The sequence below is a fragment of the Malurus melanocephalus genome, unplaced genomic scaffold, assembly GCF_030028575.1.
Source record: "Malurus melanocephalus ecotype Western Australia unplaced genomic scaffold, MMel_1.1 scaffold_407, whole genome shotgun sequence".
Classification (NCBI taxonomy): domain Eukaryota; kingdom Metazoa; phylum Chordata; class Aves; order Passeriformes; family Maluridae; genus Malurus; species Malurus melanocephalus.
Genome location: NW_026623639.1, coordinates 577,097 through 588,221, shown reverse-complemented (window position 1 = coordinate 588,221; position 11,125 = coordinate 577,097).

The following is an 11,125-nucleotide window of genomic DNA, read 5'->3' as shown; positions in this document are numbered from 1 at the left end:
AGTTTTCATGGGGATGAGAGCTGCACCCCTCTCCATCCTCAGAACCCCTCATTATTTCTCTATGCCATGATCCCACTGTTACGTTATCCTTTATTTATCCTTCCTAAGTCCCTCATTCCTGTCTCCAATTCCATATTCCCTGTGGTAGGAAAGAATAGAAAAGGTAAGTAGGTGTCTGCAGCCATTTCCCAGCTCCCAAAGAAAGCAGGGATTCTCAGGCTGTGAATCCCACAGCCCATCTAGGGAGGATAAGGTTTATTCAGTCCATAATTCCATGAAAGGAGGTTCATTCTGCTCCCTGCCAGCTGCAAATTCAGCACAACCGAGGCCACAGCCCCCTGAGCCCAGTGCTGTACCCAGAACACAGCCCATGACCCTGAGCTATGGATTTAGGAGAAGAGCTGGTGCATTCTGCAGAAAATTCCTAGGAATCACATAACCCAGAAAGAATGTGATTTTACAATCTTTTTTTTACCAGTGGGGGAAAGAATTTACTGGCATCAAGACTTGCAAACCCAGATGTTTTCATCAGGCACAATTTTGTTTTCCTTTGCATTCAATCATGACATTGAGTACAGCCTACAGTTGTGTTAAATTAATGCACTTACAAACAGGCAGCATTCCTGACACATTTTCATTTACTTTGCAATATGCATTTACTTAGTTCCAGCAACACAAMGATTCTCTCTGGCACCAGTTCAGCTTAACAGCTCAAAAAGACTCAAATTGAGCTGATGGAAGATTTAGAGCACAGTAATTTCTCCTGCTTTTCYCTTCATGTCAGCCCCACTGGTGACCACATACAGAGGCACCCAGATGTGCCTCCACATTCAAAGATTTCTAAACTGATTAGGTATTTAAGATTCAATAAAAATGAATTCTTGCTCCTAAAATCCAGCAGCTGGCCAGAGTTAAGTAGATCTGATATAGCAGAAAAAGAGACACTCAGTGGGATTACCCACACAAAGCTAAACACAAAGTCTCTCACTCCTGAGAGAAYAAACTTCAAATTCAATTTGCAAATGCTCCCAGACTAATAAATTTCCATAGAAAATCTTCTCAGGAACCCTTACTGAATAAGCATAAACCAACCAACTGAAAGACATTTAATGACCAAACCAAATTAATTCACAAATGTTTGGAAAAATATATGCAAATACCTCATTGTTTTAGTTCGGCTAATGAAAAGTCGGGAAAAAAAAATCTAAGTAATTAAATATCCAAATAATYATTGCAATTTTTTTTCCTCACAGAAGAGCAGAAAATGGTGTAGAATTCAAGAAAAGAATTCTTTAAGAAACATAAAAGCAATGAGGAAAAGCAATGCTCCTGGAGAAAGCATGCCATGATCCCAATTTTAGGGAGAGCTGCACCACAATTCCCTGCCATTCTGTGTAGATGGACCAGCTCTGGATACAGCATTGTTTGTGCTGCCAATCCTTTTCTCAACGATCCTGAGAATGTATAAATTGCTCTGATGGCTTCCTCAAGCTAGTTGCAACTTGTCTTTCATGAGAGAAAAAAAAATAGGCCTTAATAAATCAAGTGTTTATGCAGAAAAGRACTTCCCTCTTATTCAAGTTGTACCCTGGCTGATTTCAGAACTGGTCTGTGCTTGTGCTAAATGCACTGAGAGCTCATAAAACCTGTCTTGGATTAGAAATRGGACTCTCTATTCAGTATTCCACATGGAAACACTGAGATGACTGAACAGTTCACTTAGCATTTTGTTTTTATTCAGGAGCATTGTTCCCATTGCATGCATTTATGAATTGGCAAAACCCTCCATCCCAGGATCATGCAATAGTGTTTTCATTGCTATTTCAACCATACTAGCAAAAAATTATCTCTTAAATGCAAATATCCACAACCTATAGTGGAAATGGGAGTGTCATCATTTGGGGTGTGCTCAGCTGCATCATGACCTGCTGGGATATCTCAGATATTCCATGCCATGAGAGTTTCTTTAAATTTAGTCTAGAACTCAACTTTCATTTTGCTCAAATGCAGCGTTTTAGCATTTTTTTTTAATTTTTTTTCTTTTTTTATGTTTATTGTAGCATCACCTCTGCCTGCAGACCCTGACCATCCCTGTAGACAATCTTAACATTTCATGGTAAATTTTCCAAGCAGTCAATGCAGCCCATTTCTCTTCTTATTTATAGCGGAGTAAATGAGGGTGGCTACAACACATGGAGAAATGCAGCAAAAGTGACTGGAAAACAAATCCTCCCAATTTGTACCTGCTTGCAAACTTAGGATTTTTTAATGTATATAGTTTAGAGCAGAAATCTTTGTCTCAGCTGACAGAAGCAATGCTTGTGCTTCCCCCATGACAAAAAGCAACATAGAAATAGCACTTTATCCCCAGGGAATTTTATCAGTCAGAATGAGTTTGCAATTCATGCAAATCAAACTCTGCTGCCACCCAGCACTGTCAAMCAGCTCTGATTTTCAGCTGTAAGGACTCCTGACTGAGTTACACAGTGCAGTGACCCAGCTCGCCCTGCTTCAAGCAGAAGTTTGAGCAAATTTTCAATAAAGGYCTTTCCAACCAGTATCTCTACTGGTCTCTTAGATAAACACCAGATTGACATCTTGAAGAAAACCCCAAATGCTCACATGTCAATAAAAAGATTTCTCCATATGTCAATAAAAAGAAATCTCCATATTCAATATGTCAACCCCAAATCAGGTGGGCAGTGGGCACGCAGCCTGATTTCAGTAAAACCTGGATAGTCTAAAAAACACGTGCTCCAAAATGCAGACATCTCCCATCTGTTCTGAGAGGCAGCTGCATTTTTCCCTCTCTCAAGGCTAGCTATGTTGCAAATCCTATTACTTGCATTTTGCATAGGCAAAACCCCCTATTACCACATTATTCCAACAATTACCATAATGATCTATGTTGGTATTTRAACACCAAACCCCAAAGCTCCCAGCTGCTCTCCTCTGCACTGCCAACCCTTGCCATGTTTTCTGAACTCACCCCGTACTTGGGGCTCAGTCAAACCTTCCCAATGCTCCTTATCATCCTATTTCTTAAACATTCCCTCCCTCTCAGCCCCGCCTCTGATATCTTCCCACTGGGACACACCTGTAAAACCCCGAAGATAGAAAGCAAAGCAAAATAAACAATCATCCGTGGTGACTGAGCTGCCAGGGTACAGCGTGTGCAGCACTCACCACTGCTGACAGCTGACACTGCTGATTTGGGACATTTGCTGATAAGGATGAAGTGCATTTCCTCAAAAACTCCACATCCCATTCAGCAGCACCACAGAGGAACTGGTCTGGCAGTGATCCTGACACTGCTCTCCTCAGCTTCTCCAAGAACATATTCCAGAGAGCTGTGTATTTATCCCATCAAAATCACAGCAATGCTCTGCTTGGGTACCTTTGGTGCTTTTCTGGCTTAACACAGAGCTCAGCTTTTYATTCTAAAGCAGCATCTGCCATCAGAAGGGGTTGGGAGGTTGTAACACATTTCAGACGTGGTTTAAACTATAAAGGTCTCGTGTATTTATAAAATTAGTTCACATTTTTAGTCACTTCAGAGCTCCARAGTGAGAGGACTGAGGTTTTTTGAGTTCATAATTAAAATAATCCATGCAGTCCTTCATAAAGCCAATTCTCCTAATAAACAAGCATTTCTTTTTCAGTGTTTAGCTTTCACAGGACAAACCTCAATACACAGAGTTTACCTCTGAGTTCTACAGCAGCAGGAGGAGATAYAAGACAGGAATTGATCCCTATCTCATTTATCCTCTCATTATCAATGACATTTACATTTTTCAGTAGAGCTTGTTGAAGCAGGACACAATAAATGCTTTGGCCTTTCACAGGACCTGCCCAGATAATTTTTGCACAGTTTGTTTGAACACACAGGTATGTGAGGTTCATGTGTTGATAAGAAATGAATGTTACACTGAATGATCAAGGAAGGAAAGAATTCTCCTTTGGGTGAGAAGAGGTGAAACCAGGACACAGTGACAGAATTCAGGGTGGAGAAATGAAATTGCTTTTGCTGGGTCTGCCTGGGCTCTGCCTGGGTCCTGGATGTGCATGGGCACTGGGATCGAGCTGGAGAATGCCATGTCCCAGAGAAACTCTATGAAATTATATCTAATCCTGGCATGATGGAGTTAAAGTGAAGTTTTTTATCTGCCCCTGCAGGACCTTCTGCAGTGCTGAATACCCGATGTGGCACTGCTCAGGGCTCAATTTCCTTCCATCCAAACCAGAGCAGCCATCACTGCAGACCAACATCAGACACTCATTTTGGACATGGCAGCCTTAACTCCCATGGCCATTTTGCTAAGTTGATAAGGGATGTGTTTAAAAAAAAAAATAATGGTACATACTCTCACTTGTGAGGACTCTGTCCAACTGAAAATGAGCCGCAAAAAGATAAAGAATACCATTTRTATCTTACAAATATAAATGATGAGCCAATGTAGAGTTAATGAAATCTCAGCTATCTCTCTTCAAACATGTTGCAAACACTTGCATTTCTTCTTTTCCCGGCACTGCATTCTCTGAAGAATATTATAATTTATTGTCTCAAGCCATATTTGGTATTTAGTGCCTCAAGAAGCTTGTGAAAAAGGATCTGTTTGTTACATGAAAATGAAAACATGTTGTGGTTTCACCTCAATTTCTTTCCTTCTCCCCCACTTCTAAAGAGAAGAGACAATTTTAAGAAGCAGGAAAAGTAAACAACTAAGATATAAAAAATACACAAACACAAATACAAATAAAAACAACTCATGAGTTAGGAAAAAACTGGAACTTGTGCCTGGGGTAAAGCATGTAAAAAGTGGTAATTTATTCAAGGGCAGAATTTTTTGGCATTTTCTTTAGCTTCAAGTAAATAAATAAGACAAAGAAAAGGCTTTTCATCTGATTGTTTTACAGTGCCTGGGGCTATGTACGTTGGACACTGTTTGCAACTGTTTTCATTTAGGGATGAGTGAAGTGGTTCAATTAAAACATGAGCAGTTCTGAACSTTTGCTATGAATAAATCAGAATATTTCTGGGAAGGTTCAAGGAAGCCCAGTTAATTGTCATTATTTACCTCTTTGYAGTCATGTGTTGTGACCCTGCCTGGATTTAAAAGTGCCACCATAGTCCACTCCTATTACATTACACTCAATTCTGCTGATCAAAACAGTTTGGTTGGGCCAGCAGCGTGGATATTTTGGGGAACTAACCCGAATAAAAAATGAAGTTTTGATGTCCACCCATTACAAAATCCCCACASCCACTACTGCACCCTTTAGTTGTGTGGGAAAGAGGAGTTTTTGCAATCTCTAAGGAGAGGAACTTGGAGCACCAAAGCCCAAGGAGAGAGGGGGACGAGGTGATGGGAAGTGCTTGGAGAGGCCAAGAGGGAGAACAAAACAGTAGAGCTTCCATATTCCTTATAAATTCAAGAGTCTGCTCTGTTCTCCTGCCAAATCTATGCAGTAGCACGCTTTTGTGGATGCTCTAAACATTTCATTTATTCTTTCTGTGCGAGCAGCTGTTGAAGGTTCCAGATAATGGAACTGAAGGCAAACAGGTACAGTATTGTCATAGGAAGATTATTTTTTCCATGCAAAGCTGGGAATTAGGGAAAGCATGGAAAATAATTACAATAACTAAAACTTCATCCAGATGATGCTGGTGAATTCTGATTTGAATTTTGACAATTTCGATCTCTCAATTTTGCAAATGTACAGATAACAGAGGTGTATTGTTATGCAGAGATAAGGGTATTGTTTTAAAAAGAAATGCTCACTACATGAGCTCACAGGAATGTTTAGAATTTGGAATGTGTGGTCTGCTTCAGTTTCTGAGCAGTAACTATAGATAGTAACTGTTCCAGGCTCAGGGTTCTTCCACTTACTATRTTTAGAATTTAGCAGCCACTGTACACTGAATCACATCTTCCTTCATGGTTCTCCTGATTATTTCCCGTTCTGAACCTGAAGTTTATCACAAGATTTTTCCTGAATTGCTGTACATATTGTGACTCCTCACTGAAGTTCCTCTATTCAGGAACACTGATAAATGCACATTGCCCAGCTGACTGAACATGACAGGAGGATTCCTGGCTCCCAAAGAGGCAAATACAATGTGAGCTGAAAAAATCCATTCATTCATTCACCCCTTCCCAGCAGCATTCCCTGGCCTGGAGCCAGGCACCATCCGACGTCACAGCTCCAAGCAGGAACATCATGTGCTGGCACCGGGACAAAGCTTTGCATATGGAAAAAAMCAGCAGCGAGTAGAAACTCATCACACTGGCTGGGAAGATGGAATGAAGAGAGTGAGGCTGAGAGCAAATCAGTAGAAAATTAAATGAACTACATCAGGGCYGATATTTTGCTTTTGCTTTTCAGCACAGCACCTTCCCAAGTTACCATTCCAAACACAAATCTTATTAACACAGACAGCACACAGCAAAAAGATGTCCTAAAATACTCAGTACTTGCCATTTTACTCTTTGCAGCACTGAAGTGCTACAAAAGATTCATTTTTTTCTTGCTTCCATACTCTAATTATTTGAAACAAAYAATCCAAAGATTTTTTTTTTTCGTCTGCAATAGACAGTTGTGTATAAAAAAAAAATAAAACAAAACCAAAAAAAAACCTCTTCTGTTTATTTCAGTTAAATATTAAACAGAGAGACTTTACAGTGTTGGTACACAAAACCCAGAGAGTGATTTAAGGACAGAAAAACAATCTTGTAAATCTCTTCATAACYACAGTTGAGCTGCTGGAAGGAAAACAAAGACCAACAAACTGACTAAGAAGCACAGAAATAGATAATAAAAATAATAATAAAAATATTTTAAAAGCCTAGGAGTTATTTGAACAGCAACAATTGAAATGGGTGTTGCTGACACGAATTTAGCATGGCAGATTGATAACCACCACACTGAAAGGGTTTCTGTGCATGGCAGTTTAGGATTTTGGGGGTCTGCTGAGAGCTTTCAGAATCTTCCAGAGACTCACACAGAATGGATAATCAGCTGTCACAAAGGCTGCTGAGCTGGGAAAGTGAAACTGGGCCCTTTCATGAGACTTTTAATAACACCAAAGTCTGAACTCCAAGATTCTTCTGAAAGAGTTCTGTCACTGATATGCACAATTGTAGAATTTACAGCCATTGATTTGTAAAAGTTTATGGGAGAAATTTCCTGAACTGTCTGTGAATCTTATGGTACTGTCTCATGGAATTAATTTTGGAAAAAAATTTGTATATTTAAAAGTTATTTTAAAACTTAATCCTCCAGTTATTTAAAATGTAATCCTCCAGAAAATCATCTGATGCTGTCCATCACCTTCCTGTTTGTTGGAGTTCAATGCTGAGTTTCAATTCCCCTGGAATTTGAGGCTGCTCAGCAAACACCACCAGAGAGCTCTCTGAATTACAGACTCTGCTCCTGTTCACTTCGAGCAGGAAGGACACCTTGGGAAATGAGCTKTGCACTTCCTTCACMCTGAGAGGCTAAACCAGAAYCAYGAATATCTCATGGACATTCCAGAARCCAATGTCACCAATTCCTTTTGGCCCAGCTCATGACCATCAACATTAGTAAGAGGAGTGTGCAAATTCTTTTTTAACTGAATATACCCAGTCATCAGGGAKGTACGAAGTGGAAATAGTTCACAAAGATYGTGTTTTGTTGAAATCTGGAACTACTTAAGCTGAAATGAGACAAATCTGGACAACAGCATGCCCACTCTGCACAGAAAAAATGCCGTGCCCCAAGCCCAAATATCTGCAGCATGGAGAGTTTTAACTGGGTGCCAGTGTCTAATAAATCACTCATACCTTAATTATCTCATTATCCAAGTAACCAGCTAATCAGCAATAGCAATATAGGCATATTTAACAATTACAACTGGTAAAACTGAGCACTGCTGAAATACCATCCTACCTGGTGAGCTACAAGCTACAGCTACCACATCCATACACTGATTAATTAACAAATGAATTGTTTTCAAGTCACATTATCACCRAAAATTTATTCTGCCTTCAGAACTGTTTATTTGAGTTAAAACCCTGACATGAAGAAAATATTTCCTATCAATTAGACATGATTTCATAATGAAATGAAATTAAAAGTAATTTTAGTTTTCTAATCTCGTAACATTTAAACAATAATTGTAACATTATTTTTTCCAGCTCCTTTGTAGGTTGTTCTTATTGACTACTCTTAAGTTTGAGCAATAAAGAATATTTTCAAAGTGGCCACAGATTTATCTGTTAATTTGTAGTAGATACTGCTAGCTTCACTGAGCCATTGCTCTTTGACCAAAGCTTCATTACTGAATTGTTTGGTAAACAGCAAGCRCCCTCAGGCTCATTTATCCATCCTTCTCCTGTGCCTTTGCACTGATAAAAACTGCTTCACAAGAGCAACAAAGAAAATAAAAAATAATTTCGCAATTATTCAATTCAACATTTTCCACACTTTTAAACTCTAATGCAAAATTTTGATCACACCTCAGCTGGATTTTGCCTGCCAACAGTTTGGATTTTCTCTAATCCCTAAAAAGCTGCTCTATTGCAAAAACAATTAGATGGATGCCGCTTGTGAAATCATTAATTTGACAAATTCTATGATATTTTGAGTAACTTATTTAATGGATTTCCTCTTGTTCATTATTTCCTTGGGATCAATGGCTTACGTGCAGAATGTGCAAACCTAAACACAAACAAGCCCCAACTGTCTCATTGTCCCAACACACATTTTTTGGTTTTGGGTGTGCATAGCCCCACCTATTCTAAGCAAGGACACGGTGCCAGAATTCACAGCCACGAGGTGAATCCTGCATCCCATGGCACTGCTCATCTGGGAAACACATGCAGGGCACAAAAACATTCCAAAGAGGAAGAGTGGAACCAAGATGCACAGTSAGACCACACAAATGCTAAAAGCCATTTATTTAATTACTGTTTAAACCACTTAAGGCTGATCAGGAATWAATATCTGAGAAAAATCACAATTTAGCCGTGTTCCAGACTGGGACAAACTGAAGATATTCCAATTCCTTTCCAGGAGGAGAACATGGATGAGCACATAACCCTTGTGACAGGCAGACAAATCTCAAACTGTCAGTTCTTTAAAATAACTCTCTGAAGCACAAGGTAAAGCTGGGACTGCCAGCACTGACACTGGACCTCTCCCTTTTCCACAATGGGATAATCCCTCACATTCTCTGACTACAAAGTCTATCTGAAGCTCAGAAGGTTTTGTAAAAAGTAAATGTCCACAAGCGTTTTCTAACAAACCAGCATTTTTAGACTAGGAGCACTTTGCTAGAACATTCTCAACCAGTTCTCAATCCCTGCTGTTCCCAGCTTAGCTATATATTCCTATTTCAGATAAGCAAAATAAACTTTGAAGCCCAGACTTTTGTGATTCACTGAAGTGTTGCATGGTGGAATGGATTTCAGAGATGCTGCTTCACTGAAAAACTGCAATTTGCTGTGAAGACACCGCCTTTTCCTGCATTTCAAACTTTGCTCTGGCAGCAGAGATTTTTCACCTCATAAAATAAGATGTTCCAATTGAAAGCATTGAAAATGCTTTGCTGTAGCAGAAATRAAATCCCTTGTTCCWTCTTCAAAGTTCCTTGARGAAARAAAMCAAAAAMMCACAACAACAAAAAGCTAAAATGACCCTGAAACAAACTGTAAAATAGTATAGAAATTATTCTGTTGGAACAGTTCCTCTATGAAGGTGGTTTTCTGTTTTTTTCAAGGACTTTAGTACTTCAAATACATATTAGTTTTGGTTGCCATGCAGACCTGCTCCCTGAGAGGTCACTGTGACCCATTCATATTGATCTACATGCAGATAGGAGCCAACTGTTGATATTTTGTAAGTGTTCCRTGTTTTCACAGACAATATTTTTCATAGGAACCAGAATAAATTTGTTTGGTTAAATTTTCTCCTATTTTATCAACTACAAAACAGAAATTAATTCCTGCTGGAAGGGCTTTCTTTATTTAAGAAAGCTTGTGATCTAATTCTTTMTCAAGAGCACTCAGAGAGGATTCATATGGGGTATGCCTGATGCCACAGACAGAGAAAGTAGCTGATTTTAAAAGACACTAAACAGGCACTAAATCATTCTTGGAGTTTCCTTTGGAATATAGCAGCTCTGAAAACCACTGGTGACAGGTCACTAAAGAACACAAGCCATTCTATTCAATAAATAAGGTATTAATAGGCTAAAAGGGAAATTACAAGTGAAATACAACCACATCCATTTCCATTCTGCGTTCAGGYAGCTTGAGTTCTGGGCTGAGAACACCTGATTCAGGTGGGAGGAGGGCAGGCAGAGCAGATAACTAATCCCAGTCACCAGACAGATCTGGATGACAGCAGCATCAAGGTACCTCTTCTCAGATGATAACACAGGGGGAAAGTTCACAAAATGTTCCTGAAAGATCAAGGATTTTGTTGTGTCTGGACCAGCATAACAGTGCACACTGTGCAGAAGTTTTTTGGGGGAGGGGGGTGTTCAGCATTTTAAAATATTAGCAGACAAGGACCTGCAAACTCTGTTTCTGTTTAACAGATTTCAGAAGGCATTTTCCAGGCTTTGTAGAATCAGATAACTGGCATGGAGTAATGACACAGCTGTTCTCTAATTTATACTGACAATTGTTTCACCTACCTGGCAGGTCAGGGAGAACACCAGCAGCTCTCCACTGCAATTATGGATTGTGCAATTTCATCATTGTCATTTCAGAAAAAATGGATACTTCCAAGAGGATTTCAGAAGAATCAATGTAAATTAAACCAYTCCCTCCCCAATCCCATCACTCTGTCCATTCCCCACCCCAACGCCTCCTCCTGCACACGCACAACTTCTCCTCTCTGTTTATTTTTCATTTTAAACTCTCTGAGCAAAAATTGACTTTGGCTGCTTTTCCTGAACTCTGAAGTGTTTGAGCAGATAAGATTCAGATAATTCATTAGAAGAAAGTTTCATAGGYCCCTCTTCTCCTGGCAGGCGGTTGCCAAGGCCAACCATGTACTGACRCTTCTTTGCCCTGCTGAAGGATTTTTCTGTCTCATTTACTTTTCAAACCGGGCAAGACTTGAATTTTTTACT